Source organism: Felis catus, chromosome A3, assembly GCF_018350175.1.
Source record: "Felis catus isolate Fca126 chromosome A3, F.catus_Fca126_mat1.0, whole genome shotgun sequence".
Classification (NCBI taxonomy): Eukaryota; Metazoa; Chordata; class Mammalia; order Carnivora; family Felidae; genus Felis; species Felis catus.
The window spans coordinates 82,388,801-82,411,907 of record NC_058370.1 but is presented as its reverse complement, the minus strand read 5'-3'; the positions used below and the strand labels follow the sequence as shown (position 1 = coordinate 82,411,907).

General features: G+C 45.0%; 1 long non-coding RNA gene across 4 annotated transcripts in view; it reads right to left on the bottom strand.

Annotated features, from left to right (window-relative positions):
- Nucleotides 1-22,755, bottom strand: part of LOC102899355 — a 29,062-nt gene extending 6,307 nt beyond the window's left edge. Inside the window, exons 1-6 of one of the 4 annotated variants that reach the window (XR_439949.5) lie at nt 22,224-22,755; nt 21,945-22,031; nt 19,426-19,510; nt 18,531-18,636; nt 16,913-17,041; nt 527-3,221 (exon numbers count right to left, since the gene is read on the bottom strand). This is a non-coding gene — a long non-coding RNA (uncharacterized LOC102899355). Of the gene's footprint in view, nt 1-526; nt 3,222-16,912; nt 17,042-18,530; nt 18,637-19,425; nt 19,511-21,944; nt 22,032-22,223 lie in introns of those variants that run through there. The other 3 variants (XR_006595627.1, XR_002154865.3, XR_006595628.1) reach the window with 3 other exon arrangements.
- Nucleotides 22,756-23,107: the final 352 nt, after the last annotated feature.

Sequence of the window (23,107 nt, the reverse complement as noted above, 5' to 3'; positions counted from 1 at the left end):
CCATCTCTCCCCCTGTGACTTGGCCTTGGCCTAACAGACAGCCCCGCCTCTCCCTGCCCGAGCCAGTTCTCGGTCTCTGCATCCCCTTTCACGCCCCTCCCTCATGCCTGCTCCCTCCACCAGGGAGCCCTCATTCTTGGCTCTCCTTCATCACTGCCTGTCCCTCCTTTCAGGAGGGGCAAAAAAGCCCACAGCAACCCCTGGAAGATGAAACGGCTTCTTCTCCTAGTGCTTTTGTGTCTCGCTTGCCCCTTAATCTTGGCATTGTCCAGTCTCCTTCCAAACTCCCGACTCCAGGGTCTCCCTGCCATCCCCCCCCTCCCCCTTTGTGTGCCCTGAGGACAGTCTGGTGGGAGAGGAGAGGATGCACAGTCCTGACACCTGGGGACTCTCCTGAGATCAATGATGGCTAACACATCTCTACCTCCTGGTACCTATTGTCCCTGCGGGAAGATAAGAACAACAGACCTGAACAATTTACCCCTGAGGACCTGCTACCCACCCACCCTGCATTGTTCCAGGCACTTCACCGTTTACTCTTTCATTTAATCCTCGCAGCAACCCTCTGGCCTGAGTATTAGAACCATTCTGTAGATTTTCAGACTGAGGCTCAGAGCAAGTACGTATCAAGGTTTCATCACTGCTTAGTAGTCGAAATGGGATTTGAACCCAGGTCTGTTTGACCTCAGAGCCCAGTAGGACTTCTGATAGTAATAACATTTTACATTCTGTTTTGTATTTGGATCAACTAGCCCAGGAAGGGGTGTTTCCTACTTTTGAACTTGGGATGCCCAATGGATTAGCTGAGGATTGCAAGCTTTGTCTTGTCCACACACAGATTTGATTTTGAAATAGCCAGATTGTAGATTCTCGAAAGTAGTTTTGCCAAGGGTCACGTGGGTGCATTTGTTTTCCCAAACCTCTGAAATACATTCCTCTGTAATAAATCTCCCAGAGGAGAGCAAGAATTAGAGAGACGGTGTCCAGGGGCTCCCCACCTCCAGGGAGGGGGCTCATCAGGATAGAGGCACATCACAGAAGGCACGGACAGGAAAAGCCGTGCATAGAAAAGGGTGCCTCATCATGTGGGCTTCTAAAATGGCTTGAGAGTTGTACTCAAAGCGAGCGATGCTCACCTTCATGGTTAGCTTAAGAGCACTAGCTTTCAAAGGCATCCTTCATAGCTCCCAAACAGTCAGAGATGTATGAAATGTCTAAGTGGAGTTTCAGTCTTACCTTCGACCTGAGGTCTCTCCCACCTGTTTCCCTCAAGGTTTGAACTACTCGCCCTCTGGATTTTTGCCTGAAGCTCTCATTTGAGCATGGTCTGTCTAATGACATCCCTAGTTTTCTAGGATTAAATAGGGGGACTGCTCTGGATTGAAAGGTGTTCCCACAAAATTCACGTCCACCCAACAACCTCCGAATGTGACATTATTTGGAAACAGGGTCTTTGTAGACGTAATTATTTAAGATGAGGTCATCCCGAATTTGGGTGGGCTCTGAATCCCACGACTGGTGTTTGCCTAAGAGAAAGGAGAGGGAGAAATCACACAGGGACACAGGTGAGGAAGAAAGCCATGTGCTGACAGAGGCAGAGATTGGAGTGAGGCATCTCCAAGCCAAGAAACACCAAGGATTGCTGGGACCACCAGAAGCTGGAAGAGGAAAGGGAGGATTCTCCCCCGGAGCCTTCAGGAGAAGCGTGGCCTGCTGACACCTTGATTTTGGACTGCTAGCCTCCAGAACTGTGAGAGAATCAATTTCTGTTGTTTGGAGTCACCAGTTTGTGGTAATTTGTTCTGACAGCTCTAGGAAACCAGTACAGGGATCTCATTTGGCTCTTTAAATAAAAAGCTTCTTTTATTATGAACATGTCCATAGGCTTTGTCTTGTTTTTAAACAAAGCTCCCTGGGCCTCAATTTTCTCACCTAGAGACTGTTTGTTAGTCAGCTACGGCTGCGTGAAAACTACCCCAGACCTCAGAGGCACAAAACAACGAGCATGCGTTACCAGGCTCCCAGGTCTGTGGGGTGGCTGGGTGGCTCTGCTCCACATACGTCTTGCTCTTTGAGGACCACAGACCTCCTGGGCGTCTTCTTAGGGCAATGGCGGAAGGCTAAGTAGGGAAGCCCCACTGTGTAGGCACATGTAAAGCCTCTGCAGGTGTCACATCTGCTAACATCCTATTGGCCAAAACAAGCCAGAAGACCAAGCCCAATATCAGTGGCATGAGAGTACCCTCTGCTCACAGCGAGAGGGGAAAGGGAGTGAACACAACCATAATCCCAACTATCAACACAGATGGCATAATACCTGCGGCTATAGACTGAATGCCTGTGTTCTCCCAGAATTCATTTGTTTGTTGAAACCTAATTACCATGTGGAGGGGAGACCTTTGGGAAGTGTTTAGGTCATGAGGGTAGAGCCCTCACGCCCTTATGAAAGGGACCCAAGAGACCCCCAGAGAGCTCCCTTCTGTTATGTAAGGACAAACGAAATAATAGCCATCCACGAACCAGGAAGCCAGTCCTCACCAGACACAGAGTCTGCACACCGAGTGACTTGATCTTGGACTTCCCAGCCTCCAGAAATGAGAAAAATAACTTTGTGTGTTTGTAAATATCAGTCTGTGGTATTTTTGTCATAGCAACCCAAATGGACTAGGAGGCCTATTTAACAGGATTATTGAGAAGTTTCTGTATGTATAACTAAATTAGTATAATGAATAATCAACTTTTATTGAATGCTTATTATGTGGTGGACACTGTTCTAAGTGCTTTCTAAGAGTTTTGGTTATCTATTGCACACACACAAAAAAACCCTGAAACAAAGAACAACAACAACAACAAAAAACCCCAAACTTTAAAACTTAGTGACTTAAAACAACCTTTCTCACAGTTCGGAGGCAGGCTCAGCTGGGTGGTTCTGCTCCACAGGTGTCAGCTGGGATCGTTTACTCAGATGTATTCAGTTGGTGGCTGGACTGGGCTAGAAGAACCCACAAGGCTTCACTTTCATGTCTAGCGTCTTGGTGCTTCTCCATCTGGCTAGCTTGAGCTTCCTCACAGCATGGTGACTAGCCGTAATGGACTTCTACGTGACATCTGACTTCAGAGGGATGAAATTAGAAACTGTAGATCCCTTAAGGCCCTACTTTAGATATTATACGGCACAACTCTGCCCAATTCTATTGCTTTGTGTTAGTTTCCTATTGCAGCTGCAAAAAAAAAAAAAAAAAAAAAAAATTACCAGAAATTTAGTGGCTTAAAATAACACAAATACATTACCTTGTAGTTCTGGAGGTGAGAAGTTTAAAATGGGACTCATTGGGCTAAATCCAAGATCTCAGCAGGGCTGTGTTCCTTGCTGGGGACTCTGGAGGAGAATCCATTTTCCTTCCCTTTCTGCCTTCTAGAGGATGCCTGCATTATTTGGCTTGTGCCCTCCTTCTATCTTCAAAGCCAACAAGGGCTAACCCTATGTCACTCTGACTCTTCTCCCTTCCTCTTAACTCCTAAGGACCCTTGTGATTTCGTTAGACCAGGTGGACAACCCAGGATAACCTCCCTACCTCAAGGTCAGCTGGTTAGAAATTTTAATTCCACCTGCAACCTTAATTCTCCTTTGCCGTATAACATCAGTTAGTCACAGTTTCTTGAGACTGGGACACAGACATCTTTGGGGGCCATTATTCTGCCGATCAGTCGAAACTAGTGACGGGGACAGTCGAGGCTCAAGGGGAGGGGATATAGACTATTCGACAGGAGGAATAACAAAGCTTCTGTGGCTCTTTTTAACCAACAACAATACGGATTAACTCATGCAATCCTCAGAACAGCCCCACCAGGTGGGTACTAGAATTATCTACATTTGAAAGTAGAAAACGGAGAGCAGAGGTGTTCATTACTGGCTAAGTTTAGCCAGCTGGTAAGCCGGAGAGCTGGGTCTTCAATCTAGGCCGTTTGGCAGTGGAACCAGAGCACTGTTGTGCCTGGCCTTCCTGGTCCTCAGCAGATGTTTGTTTTCTCCTTCTCTCATTTTTTCAGCCTTTTAAGAGGCTGGGAATCCCCTATAGTTCATGATACACATGCATCTCTCAGACATACACCCACACGCACAGAAGGGCTATGGTAAAGTCCCCTTAATAATCAGGGTGATGGAGTGATACCTATTTAAGTAAATATAAATTTGGTGTTGATTTTCCAATCGTGTTCTGACTGGTTATTAGTTTTCTTGTGATTTCTCTACCTGGGTTCTGAATTGTCCATGCAACTGCCACCTAACTTCCATACCCTTTTTTTTTTTAATTTTTTTTAATGTTTATTTATTTTTGAGAGAGAGACAGAAGGTGAGCAGGGGAGGGGCGGAGAGAGAGGGAGACATAGAATCCTAAGCAGGCTCCAGGCTCTGAGCTGTCAGCACAGAACCCCACTCGGGACATGAACTCACAAGCCGTGAGATCATGACCTGAGCTGAAGTTGGACGCTTAACCGACTGAGCCACCCAGGCGCTCCTCCATACTCTTGACTTGTTGACGGAAACTCAGTTCTGGCTGCTAGTCCCTATCCTTAGATATTGTTTTAGTAATACGTGGGTCCTTTCCTCTCTCTGGTGTGGCACTGGCCCCAGCGTTTCCTACCCCCATCCCAAGCCTGGACTAGTCTCTCAGAGCAAACCTTTGCTCTACTTCAGCTGGAATTTCCCATAGTGCAGGTCCCAGAACCAGAAGTTATGGGGCTATGCCCAGAGTGAGTGGAAGCAGCAGCATCTAAAATCGGCCTCTTACCTGGTGCCTGTCTGGCTCAGTGAGTAGAGCATGTGACTCTTGGTCTTGGGGTCATGAATTCAAGCACCATGTTGGGTGGGGTCATGAGTTCAAGCCCCATGTTGGGTGTAGGGCTCACTTAATAAAAAAAGCGGGAGAGGAACACCCTAGCATCGTCTTGTCTGAATACATTCAAATTTAGGTGGGTTTGAAATCAAAGTGTGTGGAGTACTATGTATCATGGTACATCGCCAAGTTCTCTATTTCCTGCCCCAGAACCTGCAAGAAGACGAGCCCGGTGTCAAGACAGTCTGGCAGACAGACGTGGATGCATGCCTTGTAAATAGAGTCATGCTTTTGGATTCATTCACTTGTTAGACAAATATTTGTTAAGTACTTGCTATGAATCGGTCACTGTGCTAGGCATAGAGGACAAAGATGAATAAATTGGATGGTTCCTACCTTCCAATGGAGTCCACAGTTAATTACAATTATTATCCACATTTTCTACCTGGGCATGTAGAGTCTGAAGATGTTAATCACTACATATGTCTATCAGAAAGGCAAGGTGTTTTTTTCCTGAAATTGTCATTCAGAAAAGAGGCAAGTACTTTTATCTTTGGGTCTGTAAAGGAACAACACACTCTTGTGTGTCCCCTTTACTACTCTTACTCAATACTTAAGACATTTCTGGTCACCAGATGTGTGGGTTTTCCACACACCAAGCCCATGTGACACCAGCTGGGTGTCCTACAATTTAACTCAATTCTTTTTTTTCAAAATTTTTTAATCTTTATTTATTTTTGAGGGAGAGAGAGAGAGAGAGAGAGAGAGAGAGATAACGCGAGCATGGGAGGAACAGAGGGAGACACAGAAACTGAAGTAGGCTCCAAGCTCCGAGCTGTCAGCACAGAGCCTGATGCAGGGCTCAAACGCATCATGGACCGCGAGATCATGACCTGACTGAAGTCGGACACTCAACCGACTAAACCACCCGGGCGCCCCTGTTTGTTTATTTTAAAGGTGACAAAGGGAAATTGCATGCTGATTTGTTCCTTGCAGGCTGTCCTACTGGGGCTGAGGTTATAGGCATCTTTTAATCCTTCTCAGGAAGTAAACAAGAGAACAGGGAAGATTAAAACTCATGTCGCTTAACAGGGAGAATGGACTATAAAACCTGAATCCAGAGCTGTTCTTAGTCAAATTAGCCCTTTTTCTCAATCTTCAGTTAAAAGTCAGTCTTTTCTCTCTTAGTTCAGTGCTAAAAGCGATTCACAGGTTTGAAAAACTAATCCTCCATTGTAGTAGGTGCTAATAAATGCTCTGAGTTGAAATTGAATGAAGTAAGTGGACAATGGGGCCAGGGACTCAGATTTTATGAAGTTTGGTCTCATTGGAGAATTAAGGCGAACACATTAAGGCAAAAAAGTCTGACCCATCTGACTCTGCCCTCCTAGTTGTTTCACTTTGGGCAAAGATCCCACACGTGCCCAAACAGAAGCTGGCACCAAATATAAGGCAGACCTAAACTTTCCAAAGGGGAAATCCTCCCATAGTGTTTTGGTCAACCTGAGCACAGAAAAACTTTAGTGACATAGATAAAACTGTGATATGCTCATTAAATTTATGAATTATTATACATATTTAATATCATTTATTCAATTAATTAATTTATACAAACAATTAATTTGTAAGTATCACTGTTTCCCCACTCTATTCCATAAAACAAATCTATTCCAACTCTTCACACACCTCTTGGTCATCAGTGTCCTCATTGTCCCTGGAGCCATTTATTAGGCCTTCACTCTCACTTCCATCTGGATTGTTGGGGACTCTCTTGGACCCTGCATGGGATGCTGTCACTGGAAATTTTTTCCCAAACTACAAAGTACCCATTCGCATAGCATTGGCCAGCTCATGTTTTCACTGGTCTCTCTGACATAACTACTCACCGTTCTGCTTTTTCAAATGATCATAAAAGGTTTGTTTATGACAACTTCCAGCATCGCAAATGTGAAGCATCGCAAATGTGACTTTTGCACTAAGTCAGTGATCTCCCCAAGCTTCCAAAACTAGCATGAATTAAGAGTATTTTAGGCCAAGATCTTCCTCAATCCATAATATGGTTGTTAAGCATAAAGAAATTTAGAAAGGGGCGTCCGGGTGGCTCAGTCGTTGAAGCACCCGACTTCAGCTCAGGTCCTGATCTCACAGTTTGTGAGTTCGAGGCCCACATCAGGTTCTGTGCTGACAGCTCGGAGCCTGGGGCCTGCTTCAGATTCTGTGTCTCCCTCTCTCTCTGCCCCTCCCCTGCTCACACTCTTTCAAAAATAAATAAACATTTAAAAAATAATAAAAAAAAGAAATTTAGAAAGCATTGGTGTAACATGTGAGACACTGTAAGGATCCTATGATATTGTGATTTATATTAAGATATAGATATAGATACAGATATAGATTTGGTCTTTGTCCCCATTTCTGGTAGAGAGCTCCTAAAACCCTTGGAATTTCCTAAGTGATAACAGGAGGAAAAAAGAAATGGGTGTCTTTTGTTATTCCTATAAAAAGCCCCTTCAACCGTACCTGAGTTTACATTAATGAGGTGATTTTTGGAAAGTCCCAAGATGAGCTTAGGATGGGGGCTGGTTGCTGGGGGAACATTCTCACCCCTCTTTCCCCACATGCATGACCTCTGGGGAGGTGAGAGGAGCTAGAGGTTGAACTGATTGCCAGTAGCCAATGATTTCATCAGCCTTGCCTGTGTAATGAAGCCTCAATAAAAACCCAAGGACAATAAAAACCCCTGTTGCCCCCACTCGCACTCTGTCTCTTTCTCTCTCTCTCTCTCAAAAATAAACATTAAAAAACTTTTTTTAAATAATAAACAAACCTCATTAGTCTTTCGGGGAACAGAATTTTATTTTTTTTACTTATTCTCTGCAGTATCATATAAATTTTCTATATGAGCATGGGCTGTCTTTAATAAGAATAAAAAACCTACAATATTCATTTTTGAAAACACACAACTATTAGGCTACAGAATTCCAATTTCACTTTCCAGACTTGCATTGAACCCACCTCACATTTAAACTCTTTCCCTCCCGGGCGTCTGGGGGGGCTCAGTCGGTTGAGCATGGGACCCTTGGTTTCAGCTCAGGTCATGATTTCACACCCGCGTTGAGCTCTGTGCTGACAGCATGGAGCCTGCTTGGGATTCTCTCTCTCTCCCTCTCTCTCTGCCCCTTCCCCACTCATGCGTGCATTCTCTCTCTCTCTCTCTCTCTCTCTCTCTCTCTCTCTCTCTCAAAAATAAATAAATAAACTTAAAAAAACAACAACAACAACACCTCTTTCCTTCCAATTAATCCAGGCTGAGAACCAAACACCTGCCTGTGGGAAATAATCCTCAGGGTTCCCCTCTTTTGGGATCTGTTTGCCACCCAACCCCACCTTCCTACAAGATGCCAAGTATGTGTGAAGGAAAAGGAACAGAAAAATGCTCCAAAGAGCTTGAGCTATATGGTGTGTGTGTGTGTGTGTGTGTGTGTGTGTGTGTGTGTGTGTATGAGTTCAATATTATTATGTCTCTCTGAGACTTTCCTTTAAGGCCACATTCTTACACATTTATCAAGGTCCTATAAGTTCTGTGAAATAGAGTAGAAGACCCTGTGTGACCCAGAGCAAGTCGTGCATCCTCTCTGAGCTTGAGTTTGCTCACCTGTAGAATGAGTGGTTGGATCCAAAAGGAAGGGGAAAAGAACATGGCTTGGGCAGACAGACAGGACTGAACTCAAATCCCAACTCCTTACTTCCTGTGAAGATGAAATATGATGTATACTCTGTACTGTGTAACATATACGGGTCCATCCTATATGCTAAAAAAATGGTAGCAATGGTTTTTATGATAATTACTACTACTATATATATGAAAGAGCCTATTTCTCTTAAAATAAAACCATAAAGCACAAGACTCTCAGCTCAACTGCACAAGCTGTTCACTGCACAACTCCAGGGTGCCATCCACATAGAATACAATGTCTAGTGGTACCTTGAGAAAGCTTCGTACAAATTTTAAATATTACTTTTATTAAGAATCATTGAGAGGAGTCGGTTAAGTGTCCAACTTCGGCTCAGATCATAGTCTCATGGTTTATGAGTTCGAGCCCCACATGGGGCTATGCACTGACAGTGCAGAGCCTGCTTGGGATTCTCTCTCTGTCCCTCCCCCCACCTCTCAAAATAAGTAAATGAGTTTTTAAAAAGAATAATAGAGAGGTACAGAACTTTTATTGTTGTGGTAGGTACAGGGGAGGCTCCCTAAATTAATAAAATAGGTAATAAGAAAACTCCCTTTTTTTTAAAAAATTTTTTTCATTTAACGTTTATTTATTTTTGAGACAGAGAGAGACAGAGCATGAACGGGGGAGGGTCAGAGAGAGAGAGGGAGACACAGAATCCTAAACAGGCTCCAGGCTCTGAGCTGTCAGCACAGAGCTCTACGCGGGGCTCAAACTCACAGACCGCAAGATCATGACCGAGCCGAAGTCGGCTGCTTAACCGACTAGGCCACCCAGGCGCCCCATAAACTCCCTTTTTAAAAAAGGTCCTGGACCTTCTGGTCAGGACTTGTTAAAGAGAACAACAAAACGCCAAAAATCAGAGTTCTGCCTTTATGAGTCTATCAGTCACTCTATCTATCTCTATCTCTATCTCTATCTCTATCTCTATCTCTATCTCTATCTATCTAGAGAGAGAGAGAGCATGAGTGGGGGAGAAGGGCAGAGGAGAGAGACTGAATCTCAAGCAGGCTCCAAGGCTCCATGTTCAGCGAGGAGCCTGGTGCAGGACTCGATTCCACGACCCTGGGATCATGACCTGAGCCAAAATCAACAGTCAGATGCTTAACCAACTGAGCCATGCGGTGCCCCATCAGTCACTCATCTTTAAGTGATTTGTTCTAAGTGTCAGTAGTGAGGGACACTAGGGAGAGAGTTGCTCCTAGGCGTTTCCCTTCTCAAGCTGGGTGAAGGGCCCCAGTGCACTTGATATGGTTTTCCTGCCATTAGGAAGACTGGAAAAGTTCAGAGGAGAGGTGCTGTTTGCCCCGCTCCCCACAGTGAGCAAGGTAAATGCTGCGAACGAGTAGGCCTCTGTCCCACCAAGGGCCTCAGAGGGTCTCTCCAGCAGAATGGGGCCAGCATAGATGTAGTGGAAAAAGAATTGGCTTGAGTTATTTTCAAGTCTCTTTTAAGGTCTTTTAAGTTCTGTTTGCTTTATATTCTCTCTCTCTCTCTCTCTCTCTCTCTCTCTCTCTCAATCTCTCTCCCTCCCTCCCTCTGCCCCTCTCACCCACTCGAGCTCTCTCTAAAATTAAGAAAGAAAGAAAGAAAGAAAGAAAGAAAGAAAGAAAGAAAGAAAGAAAGGAAGAAAGAAAGAAAGAAATTTAACAGAACTATAGTAAAAGCTTTGTTTTTCTGACCTTCTATTAACTGGAAATATCCAGTTTACTACGCATCTACTCTCCATGAGATTAACTGCTCTTCCTAGAGATGACCCAAGGCACTGAAAGATTCTAAAGTCCTGAAGTCCTGATCCTCTGAGAAAGTCTGAGTTCTACGGCACCACAATTGGGTGTGAAGCATACATTACTGCATGCCAAGTCTTCAAATGATCGCCCTTTATCAATCCAAGTAATTGATGAACCTGAACATCCCATTCCCCAAGCATGTCAGATAACAAACATTTCTCGTACTGAGTGGTGAGGCTCAACTGTGAGAGACATAGCACGGAGGGAGAAAATTTGCTCCTTCCATAGCTCAAGTAAACCTTCATGCCAAATAAATCTCTCCAAGGCCGATTTCAGATGAATGATGCTCAAGATGAAACAAAGTGATGAGCCTACATGGAAACATATATCCCTTTTCTATATACATTTATAGACGGATGTCTCTGGAACTCAAGAAAATGCCTTTCCCTCCATCAAAATACCAACTCCCCTACAATTTCTTGGCGGTTCGCAATTAGAGCATCCTGGAGAGACTGCATTATTTTACCTCAAATGTGTAGAAACACATTGTTCTCAGAAAGCTGTGTTCAAATCTATTGAGTGTTGGCTTGTCCGATCATTGGGGTCATCCCAGCTGTGGAGTAAATGCTGGTTTATCCTTCTGGATATCACGGAGTCATCCAAAGTCAGTGTCCACACAGAAGTTGTGGATTTGTTTGAATAACATCGTTATGCCTACAGGAACGTGAATGTCCATGGTGGATTGACGTATAGAACATGGTTAGATGTTGACGGGCAGGATGGAGGGCAGTAGGGAGAAAAGTTAAAGCAAACAAACAAACAGGGAGGTCATCTCAGAGAATTAGGAAATCCGGATCTTTTCTTTTACAAGCCTCAGATCTTTCTGGGATTCCATGTGGCTTTCATTTCTAGCTCCTTGTCTTCTAACAAAGACAATGAGGATGGTGTTTAAACTAAATGTGAGCCCTTCCAAGAAACAAGAGCTCCTCCCTTCTCCTCTTTTAGTCTAGTAGCAGAATTTTCTTTTGCACTATTAAAAATGGCGTGGGCCACCTTTTCTCCAAAAACACACGAAGCTGTGGCATAACTCTTTCCCAAATAATTAATCTTTCCAGTGGAATCTTTCAAAGCCCCACGTTTCCTGTTATTTTATACAGCTGCAATTTGTAACTGGAGCTCCTGCCCAGTGTTCCATGGGCAGAGCGCCAAATCCCCTACATTTCACCTACCAAGGTGCCCCGCACAAATAATCCTTAACCGCAAGTTAAACAGTTAGGTCCTGTTCTAGCCGAAAAGAAAAGCCCAAGGAACAAAAGACTTTTAACATGTTTCTGTGTTAAAATTTTAGTGGATGCTCACAATATTTTATTTTCCAGCGTCAACATTTGGAAGTATCACCATGACGCCACAATAAAAGAAGTTTCAAACATGGATTGGTTCTTGTGTCAGGCTATTATTTGTGGATCACAAAAGTGACACCCTTTTCGTTATCTGGAAGCCAGAAACACTGAATTGCTGTATCAGACCAGCCTTGTTTCCTTCCTTGTCTATGAGCTGGAGGACCAGAGCTAAGTCTGGCTGGAGGGTAAGTGGAGAGGCAGAAGTCAGGAGGTTGGCTGTGACCCCCTTCCTTCTCTTTGCATTTCACCTCTTCCCTCCACCCAGTTATCATTTCTCCAAGCTGCCCGTGAGGGAAGTTCTCTCAAGATCACTAAGTTGGGAGTTTCTCCTATTTTAAACTCTCTCTATCCTCCTTCCTACCTTTCCAACTCTCATCACACATTTTTGCATATAACCTGCCTCCTAGTTTTCAAAAATTGAAGCCATTGAACCAGACCCTCAACTTCTGGCTACAGCCCCACCTACCCTGACACCATCCCCCTTCCTTTCCTCCCATCCTGGCTGATGCTTTCTACCCTAGGGTCAGGCCCTGTGTTCCGGATCCCAGCCCCTCCTTTCTTCTCTAGAGCCTGACACTATAACATGTCTCTTCTCCCCTGTATACTCATCCTTCTCTGACACTGAATCGCTTCTACTTACACTTAAACATACTCAAGTCCCTCTTAAGATAACACAAAGGCACCCATCTCAACCCACACTCCCTTCCTGCTATATTACTCCTTCCCAGTAAAACTTCTCAAATAGGTTATTATGCTACTCTTCATTTTCATCATTTTCCCTCAGTCCTCAGCCCCATTACTTTGGCTAAAATGACTAATGGCCGCTAAGGCAAAGGACTCAGCACTCACCTTTCCTAGTCTCCCTGGGACCTTTCTCTCCTGAAACCCTCTTCCCTGGGTTCTTCTTGTTTTCCTCCTACTCCTGCCCTGTTCTTTCTTTACTTTCTTTCCATTACCATCCTTCTCCACAGAGCCATTCAATGTTTCTGTTTCTTAAGCTAAAAATGATTTTCTCACTCCATATTCAGTCACTACCATCCACATCGATAGCGCCAATTATCAGACTCATATATTCAGTTGCCTACTCAAAATCTTCACTTGGACTTCTCATAGCCCCAAGTTCAAACCCCAAGTCATAATCTTTCCTCCTAAACTTGATTCTGTACCTCAGATTCTTATCTCAGCAAATGATGCCACCATCTACCGGTTGCTCAAGTCATAAACCTGACATACTTGGTAACTTGCTCTATTTCTCAAACCTAACCATTCCCTTAGGCCTGGTGAATTTAGCTCCTAAAATTTCTCATATCCATTCACTTCCCTCCATTTCCACAGCCACCACCAACCATGGGCATCATCTGCTCTCTTCTGGACCATTTCAATAGCTTTCCAACTGGTTTCCATACATCCATTCTCAACACTCACTAAGCTGTTCTCCACAACATTGCTACACTATGTCACTCTCTTGCGTGGATTCTTTTAATGGTATATAGGACACAATATCTGTGTGCCTCTCAGACTCCCTGGACTCCTTCCTTTTATTTCTCTGGGTTGGGTGTTTCACATACACCTCAACTTCCAGGTTTGGTTGAAATGCCCCACCTTGGTCATGACCACTGAGGGGCTGAGTGATGTACTCAGCACAGGGGAATTAGCTTTCAGTAGAGTGAAACATGAACAATGGGCAACGGAAGCTGGGAGAATACTAGGCAGATAAATCACTCCCTCCTTTCTCTCTGATAAGAAATGCTCTGAAATATGGTTTTCCTCGTAAGCTTTCTGGAGAAATTCTGTATGCTGGACAAACACACCACTTTAGTCTTCAACTCAGAATTGACTTCCTAGAGGTCCCAAGTAAGACAAATGTTTAGGATAAAGACCAAAATATTTACCCAAGACTCTACATGGATTGATTCCTACCTACTTCTGTAGTCTCTCTCATCTCCTATCACTTTCCCCTCATTTTTCTGTCTTCAGCTACAGTAGAGAGTTTTCTATTCACGCCAGATCCTCACATGCCAGAAAGTTTATCTGGAAAGTTCTTCCTTTCCGCGCACCCACCCCCTCCTTCACCTGGCTAGCTGTTTTTCCAGCAGATCTGTTTCACTTCCTTCACTTCCTTCCAAAGGAAATCTCTGCGGTCCTCTCCCTGCTCCTGCTCCTCCCCACTTTTTTTCTGTTTCCATTGCTAGGGACTATCAATGATCTGTGTCAGGATTTGACTAGTGTCTGCCCCCCTCCCCACTGACTGTAAATTCCATGAGAGCAGAGACAGCATCTGCCTTGACCCCTCCTTTGCATCCCCAGAGCAGAGCCTAACACTCAACAACATATACGGAGTAAACAAGCTCTTCAGATCCAACTCTCCTGTTTTATAGCTGGAGGAGCTAAAAGCAAAGAGATTAAGGGATTCATTCAATTGAGCCCATCAGTGGTAGAGCTTGACTGTTCTTATACATTCTTTTTCAATTGAAAATCATCCTTCTTAATTCTGAAGAAAGACACATAACAGACAGATCAATGAAACAGAATAGAGAATCCAGGAATAGACCTCAATACCTCTGTCACATACAAAAAGTACTCATCCTCATTCATAATAAAATAAATGCAAATTAAAAATGAGGTGAAGGGGTGCCTGGGTGGCTCAGCTGGTTAAGCACCGACTTCGTCTCAGGTCATGATGTCGTGGTTTCCGGGTTCGAGGCCCACGTGGGGCTGTGTGCTGACAGCTCAGAGCCTGGAGCCTGCTTCAGATTCTGTGTCTCCCTCTCTCTGCCCCTCCCCTGCTCGTGCTCTGTGTCTCTCTGCCTCTCAAAGATAAATAAAGGTTACAAAAAATTTTTTAAAAACGAGGTGACTTTTTTGTATCTTTCTAATTGGCAAAATTCATAAAATTTGGTAATTTCCTCTCTTGGAGAAGGCACTCACCAATAAAGTGCCAAATATATCAGAGTAAATATATAAGTGTTTGTGAAGTACGTATTTAAATTGTATTCTTTCATGAATGACAGTGTGACACTATAATAGGTACAAAATCACAAGAGCACATGTTCTCTGCAATTCAACTAGCAGTTCAACTTTTGGGTATTTATCCTACAGATGTATTCGCCCAGAAAATAATAATACAAGCATACAGTTTATTCATTGTAGCATTATTTGTAATAGCGAAATATTTAATGTGCATTATTTAGGGACAGGTGAAGTCAATTATGGTATTTTCACACAAAGCATAGTATGTAGCTGTTTAAAAAAGAATGAGGTAGTTCAATCCTTTCGAAGTCCATATTCCTATCTGTGACTATTGCATATTTCCATTGTAGGAATATTCCATATCCCTATATATTCCATATTTTTGTATATACTAATGTGGGACCCTTTCTACAATATACAAGTAAAAACCCAGGTGGACAGTAGTTACATAATTAAGCCCCCATCTGGGTTAAAATGAACAAAATCTACAAATAAAACCAACTGCATTGTTAACAAAACTCAGTGAGGTCAATGCCCTCCTACAGTTTGTCTTTCTTACAGTGAATGGCAAATACTCCATGAATATTTTTTATGAAGTTCAATAAGAAGAAAGGACGTAAGGGGAAGGGGGCAAAGGGAAAATGGACAAGTAATCATTGTTTATGCTTGTTTGCCAGTTGGGTGATATCTCATCGAAAGAGAAAGTGAAATCTGCCCGTCAGTATGATGGTTTTAGATCATGTGTGGATTTTTGTCGTTCTCCATGAATTAGTTAGCTATTCCCCATGGGAATTGAAGAGTTGTGTGTCCTTGATTGTATCAACTCCTTTCTGCCTCAACGAGAAAAGAAAAGATACTCAGTAAAGCTTTGTCTGCCCAACGCTTATTCAGATCAGGTCTCTGTTATTTGCATGTCCTCACTGCTGGATTAACCCGATTTCTCACTTACATATCACATCAGGAAAATCAAATGAAAAGATGCTTATGAACTGGCAGAAAGCTTTGCTCATGCTAAAGAAACAGGTATAATTTGATTAAATCTAGGATTTCGTATTGCTGCCTGCATGTTCTTTTGGAAGACATATGACTATATAGCTTAGACCTGGGAAGTACTAACTGTGAAATCTGGCTGATGCCAAAGTAAATATCTGCATGTTTTCCTGTCGAAATGCTCAGTGTGTGTGCTCGCCCTGCCTCAGTGGGGACATTACTGCTGCAGAGGCGCTTATGTTATTTTTTCCTGGAAGGCTTTTTTTCTAAAGTAGTATTCAAGTGTGTCGATATGAAACATGTTTTCTAGTGTGACAAAGGCCCAGTGATATTAATAACATCAGGAAGCTGTTGTCTTCCTATCCTGAAATCACTATCTTAAAGGCAGTGAGAGGCTTTTCCACTCACCAGAGAGCAGGTAAAGGGATTTTTGCAGGATTAGCCTTGACCCTTTGGCTTCATCTTAGATAGATAGATAGATAGATAGATAGATAGATAGATAGATAGATGATAGATAGATGCAGATGGACAGACAGACAAGACAGACAGGCAGACATAGAAGGTATATACGAAGGTAGTACACAGCATTGCTTTAACTCAGGAGAGGTCTGGAATGAAGACTGCATTTCTCAGCTTCTCTTGTGGCTGAGCAATAACATGTAAATGATACTTTTGAATGGTCCTTTCAAGGACTTAAAGGAAGCTGAATCTGTTGGGATGAGTCCATTTCTCATCCTTTGGGTTTGATGGCCTGTTAGAAGGCTACTGCAGCACAGAGATGAATAAGGCACAGCCCCTCTCCTTGAGGCATTTATAATGAATCACACATTAAAGGTATGAAATGACCAGAACACAGAAGAAAAAGGAATTGATTCTGTGTGGAGGAAACCCACAAGGCTTCACAAAGAGGATCCGGTCTAAGCTGGGCTTTACAGAATGGGTTATAATAGTAAAATCTCAGATTTGTTAAAGACTTACTATGTTCCAGGCGGTGTACAAAATGCTTCCCAGGCATCATCTCATTTACTCTATGTGACAGCCCTGTGAGGAAGGTATATGACTATCCCCATTTTACAGATGAAGGAAGTGAGGGGCAAAGAGGTTAAATGACTTGAAGATTAGAGAGGTCGTAAGTGGCTGAGCCAAGGTCCAAACCTCAGCCCGTCTGATGTTCCTAAATCTCAACCCCCAGGATTCGGTGGTGTGGACCGACGTGGATGGAGAGACGGGGAGAAAAACACATACAGGCTTCTCACCTCCATCATGAACTCCAGTAACAGTCAGTGCAGGCAATTCAATCCAAGCGGGTTGTTAGGTAGAGATGAGGCCAGTATTGCCTAAAGTATGTCAGCATATTTGGCAGAACATCAGTCTTTTAAGATGCTCTGCAAAAACATTAAAAAAATGAAAATAAACAAAAAACTTACACACATTAACATATAAAGGTCCTGAGAAGGCCTATGGTAAAGAAACATGATTAATATTATTTTATTTTTTAAGTGTTTATTTATTTTTGAGAGAGAGCATGAGCAGGGGAGGGGCAGAGAGAGAGACAGACAGATAGAGAGACAGAGAGACAGAGGATTCGAAGCAGGCTCCTCGCTAACAGCTGTGAGCCTGATGTGGGGCTCGAACTCTCTAACCATGAGATGGTGGCCTGAAATCAAGAGTGGGACGCTTAACCAACTGAGCCACCCAGGCGCCCCAGAACTCTCTGATTATTGTACTGACTCAGTTTTATAAGCAAGTGCCAGCACCAAGCAATCACATGCTACAAAAAAAGCACAATAGTTGATAGTTCTTTTCTAAAACACTGTTAAAGAATTGAAGCCCTCTTAATAATTCAGCCTGAAAAACACTGGGCGGAATTGTGTTCAGTCCTTCCCTCTCAAGATATCTTTGGCTAGTGCAGGTACTAATAACCGGATTGTACTACCTTTTTTTTTTCCACTTGACTTTCCCAATAGAAACAAAATAGAATCCCGTTAGCGCCCCAGGAATACACTTTCTGAGGAACATATTTTGGGAAAGCCTGCTTTAGACAAAACCACCAGTTGAAAGAAGGCTTCACTTTGCGTGACTGTTTCGGTATTGAATAGCTACAGCTTTGGACTCTGATTATCTGGGTTTTTTTGTTTGTTTGTTTTTAAAGTCATCACATTCTAAACGGAAGGACTTCATAACCCGTCCTAGTTGTGACTCCTACTATGTCTGTGATACTAAACCCTGCACACACACATAAACACACATGCACAAAATACTACAAAGCTTAACACAGGGTAACATGGCTGTAAAGTTAAAATCAGATCAAAACCATATGAAGCAAGTGACTAGGTTATTCGAGGCCTATTGGGAGGAGATGAATCTAAAAGAGATGCTTGCTGTATGGAGATGCAAAGTGACAAAGTAATAAACCATAAAGCACAACAGCAATTTAGTTTCCCCGTCTATGACAGCAGCTAAAATGAACACCGCATGCCAGGACACTGCCAACGGTATCTTCTAAATTAAAGAAAAGAAGAAGTGATTTCATTCATTGATGCTTCAATGGCTAGCTAAATATTTATACACCCCACAAGCACTGTACTCAAAATTTACAGTAGCAAAGCAGCCTGCAGCAACCAAAATATTGATTGAGTCATAAAAACGCGAGGTTATTAACCCAAATATCTTCTTGCTTTGTATAAAACTAATTGCCAGGCCAGGGAATGCAATTTCTGAGACAATTACCAGGAATGGGGGCTTTAATGACTTTCTCTTACTCTTTGCATAAATAAACAGTAGCTGCCCAATCCAGGGCACTGGATGAGTTTCCTTCAGCAGCTCAGAGTTAATCAAACGCATTTCTCGCCGTGTGCCCAGGTGATTCTTTACCTGAAGCTAGGCCCGTGTGCTTCGGCAAATGTGAAATGTGTGTTCCTGAAACCGTATACGTCCTCGGGCCAACATCCTATCTGATGATACATTATCAACCGTAAAGCTGTGCGAAGGAAAACAAACATAAGCGTAAACTGCCAAACGACGAAAGGCATCTCTTATGAAAAAGCCGGCGTAGTCATTTGCTGGTGTGCGTGGAAAGCAGAAACTCCAGGCAGCCTTGGGGTCAGCAGGGGAAGGTGTCAGGGAAGACTTGGCAGTTAGACGGTGTGCTTCCTGCCCCGGGGCCAGGCACCCCTCCCCCCACGTATCTCAGAATATAGCCAGGCGTGGTCTAGCTAGTGGCTACAGGACAGGATGGACCAGGAGGAGTCAGGACCTGGAAGCAAATTTTCCTCCTGGAGTGGACGGTGCTGGGGAGACACGACCAGCTGAAGGAGCAGGGAGAGTAGAGCTTGATCTCTGGAAGTGCGGTTGTGAGGCCAACTTTGGTAGTGCCCGCAAGGAGTCCGGGTCGGGCAGCTCCACACAGAGCAGTGGAGATGTCCCAAAAGACAAGCAAAGTATGAGAGTCAATAAGCCTGGAGTGGGTGATATTCAGAAATCCAGGAAGAGGGCCATTTACCCTGGGGAGGTAGATCAGCAGGAGCCAGGACCCAGGCACAGGCTGTAGGGAGGGCTTCTAGGTAGGCAGAGGCCCAGGTTAGCAGAACCAGACAGGACCCCAATGTTTTGGTTGGAGTATAAGCTGGGTATTGTTGCTGTTACAAAGACACCCGACATAGCATGCCTTAAATAGTACAGAATCTCATTCCTCTCTTGTGCAACTGCAGCAGTGAAGGACACCATGGCTCCGTGAGGTTGCCCAGGACCCCAGGACCCCTCTGCTCACCGTGTCCACCCTTGTGTCTGAGACGGCTGCTCCGGGAGTCCTCTCCGCTTGGTCACGGCATGCTGACCAGCACCGTGATGGAGTTCTGGGCGGTGGGAAGGGAAAAGAAAACAAGGCAGGGGTGGAGAGAGGGGTAAGACACTTTATTTTGAAACCCGGGAAGCAGAAATTATGCACATCACTTCTTTTCTTTTTTTAAATAATTTTTTTAAGTTTATTTATTTTGAGAGAGACAGAGCATGAGCAGGGAGGGGCAAAGAGAGAGAGAGAGAAAATCCCAAGCAGGCTCTGTAGGGTCAGTGTGGAGACTGACACGGGGATCAAACTCACGAAGCTGTGAGATCATGACCTGAGCTGAAATCAAGAGTCAGAGGCTTAACCCACTGAGCCATCCAGGCGCCCCCACACACCACTTCGACTCGTGGGCCAAACGTGGTCACGTGGCCAGTCCCAGTTGTCAGAGGGACTGGGAGATGAAGTCCCTACCTGTGTGGTAGGGAGGAGGGTGGTAGTAGTAGTTTCTTGTGCCTCCTGTAACATATTAGCAAAAACTTGGCGATTTAAAACAACAGAAAGTGATCCTCTATGGTTCTGGAGGACGTATGTCCAAAATCAGTATCACTGGGCTGGAATCAAGGTGTGAGGGCGGCTCTTCCTGTGGAAGCTCCTGGGGGAGGATGCGTTCCTTGCCTCTTTCAACCTCTGATGCCTGCTGGCCTTCCAGCATTCTGTGATTTGTGGCCACATCTCTCCATTCCCTGCCTCTGGAACCAGATCGGCTTCTCTTCTGTCCAGGTAAAAATTTCCCTCTACCTCGCTGTTATAAAGATACACGTAATTGCATTTTTCGGCTCCTTCCGGATCATGGAGATCCTCAATCACATCTGCAAAGATCTGTTTTCCAAGTAAGGTAACACTCGGAGGTTTCAGGGATTAGAAACTGATATTTGGGCCGGGGAAGGGGCGCACATTATCCAGCTTGCTACAGGGGTACTCTATTGCTAAGAGGAAAAAGGAGAAGACGGTCTCTGCATCACTCAGCAATCAGAATCAGGAAACTCTGATCAACGCCGTGAAACCCACTCAGGGCTGAGTTCCAAAGAATCTGTGTCTAGCTCTTCAGGTTTTCCTAGCTTGGCTCTAGACGGGTCTGGAGCCTGCACTGGGGCCAAGTCAGGCAGGTAGCCCTGGCCCTAGGGAAAAGAGGGCCACTAAGCAAAGGCAGTGTGTGCCTTGTAAACAGTATCACCCATAGACAGAAACTTGGTAAGTGCTACCCAAGGGCACACAGGAGGTTCTCAGACCAATAAATCAGTACTGAGGCCTCAGCAAAGCACTGTTTGCAGATCACAGCCCCTTAAGACAGAAAATGCCTTCCACCTTCACATCCCTCACCCTCCTCACCCCCGAAAGGCCCCAACAGTCCAGATGCTTGTAAGTGAAATGGCGAAACCCTCTTTCACCTACTTCCCCTGTTCCACTCCCCAGAATTAACCATTGTTTGTTAACAGTCTGATCCTTCCTGACTTTTCTTTTTCCCCCCTGACTTTTCTTTATGTGTTTATAAACGCACACACAGAGGGAAATACAGTGGTGCCTTTTTACATAAAGAGGATTGTGCCATACATGTGTTTTATTTATTCACTTAATAATATGTCATAGACATCATGGCTTGTCAACGATAATAATAAATTCAGTACTCACACGGTGCCGGGGGAGATGCTGAGCACTTTCCACATTTTTTATTTCACATCTCACACCACCTTAGTAGGTAGGTACTATTATTTTCCTCTCTAAATGATGACCGACATTCACAGGGAGCTCAAGTGACTGGCCCAAGGTCACACAGTCGGTGAGTGACTGAGCTAGGGTCTGAACCCGGCTTGCTACTACCTGGACCCCCATCTGCTAGCATACTTTGCTATCACACAGACGTCCTCGGAAATCTTGTCAGGCAGCCCTTCCTCCTATATCAGCCATGGCACCAGACAAGCTAAACTTTTGCATCACCACCTCTTAGACTTCCCTGGAAACTGCAGTGGTCCCCGTGGTTACTGGACAGCTGGCTGTCTTGTAGGGCACGTGGCTTCAGCCACCCCAGTCTGTGCTGGGAGGGAACCCTCAATTCTGTTCCAGCGTTTGCACCTGCCCTGGTCCCAGTCCCTTGGCGTCTGCCCCTCGGTCCCTACCTTCTCTCTGCCTCTAAGTTTGCTCTCTTAAACCCTAGCGGGTTTTGGGGCGCCTGGGTGGCGCAGTCGGTTAAGCGTCCGACTTCAGCCAGGTCACGATCTCGCGGTCCGTGAGTTCGAGCCCCGCGTCGGGCTCTGGGCTGATGGCTCAGAGCCTGGAGCCTCTTTCCGATTCTGTGTCTCCCTCTCTCTCTGCCCCTCCCCCGTTCATGCTCTGTCTCTCTCTGTCCGAAAAATAAACGTTGAAAAAAAAAAAATTAAAAAAACAAAACAAAACCCTAGCGGGTTTGGCCCAGCATCTGTCACCCTGCTCAGATAAGCTGGCCTTACCTGGCACCTTCTGCTGGAAAATCTACGATCGTGAATGGTAGTTTTTGACTCTTCCCTAGGGCTCCGAGCGGGCGCTGCTGCTTTCTGCTGCAAAAGCCAATAGGAAGTCTTTGTAATCATCAACCTTTCCTCCTGGGTCTCCCCGTTGGCCTGAAGCAGGCAGTGAGGGCCTGGTACCAGTGAGACCTCTGCTCCCCTTCTGGACCATTACCATGGAAACAGATGCCGTAGAGAAACCACATCCCCCTTCCTGTCTGTTCGCATTCCCCAGGTGCTTACCTTCTCGGGAGCTCCGTCCCTCTCAGTTTCCCCGTTGCCTGCCTTCCTACCATCGAAACCTTCTCTCACGCACGGGCAGGTGGAAATGGCTGAGAATGTAGGTGCCCAGCCCAGCGTCTTCGGTCTTCCTTATGGACACCAGGACTCCAATGTGCGGCTGAGCAGTCCCTGCTGATCGACACAGACACAGACACGGGTGGTGGTTAGTGGGGCAGAGAGGCTTTCCCCTTCAGAGAACTTGAGGCTTGTGGTCTGATCCCAGACCTTTGGAAGCTAAGGGTGTGCCGAGGCAGAATAAATTGCTCTGAGGTGCCCGGAGAAAAGGCCTCAGTTATCCCAGCTCTGCCTTGGTGCAGCTGCTTCCGGTGAGCCCTGCTCACGGTCCCGCCCTTGCCAAAGCCGGCCTCCTGGCCTGTCACCGCGTGGTCTTTGCTCCCTGACCTAGTTGCCTCAGGCCTCACCGACTTGAGAACAGACAAAGCAAAGAAAGCAAAGAGGTTGCCACAGAACGGGGCCCCTGAGGCACTGCGGCCTCAGGATGCAGTCCGGGCAGAGGTTCCGGGTGACCCGTTGACCTCCCGTTGACCTCCCACCAGCTCCACCCCAGGCCCACTGAATCTGAATCTCTGGAAGGGGACCCATATTGTGTTTTAACAAACCTCCCAGGGAAGTCTGAGGCGTGCTCAAGTTTGAGAACCGTTCTCCTGTGGCTCCTTCTGATCCTCTCTCTCCTCGAAGGAAACAGGTCCACTTCCCTCACAAGACTAAGGGACTTTTTCCTGGGTAGTTGTGGTTTGTCACTTTAGACAAGTGGCCAACCCTTGCGAGCCCATGCCCAGATCTGTGGGCCATGTGCCAAACTTTTCTGTACTCTGTTATGAGAA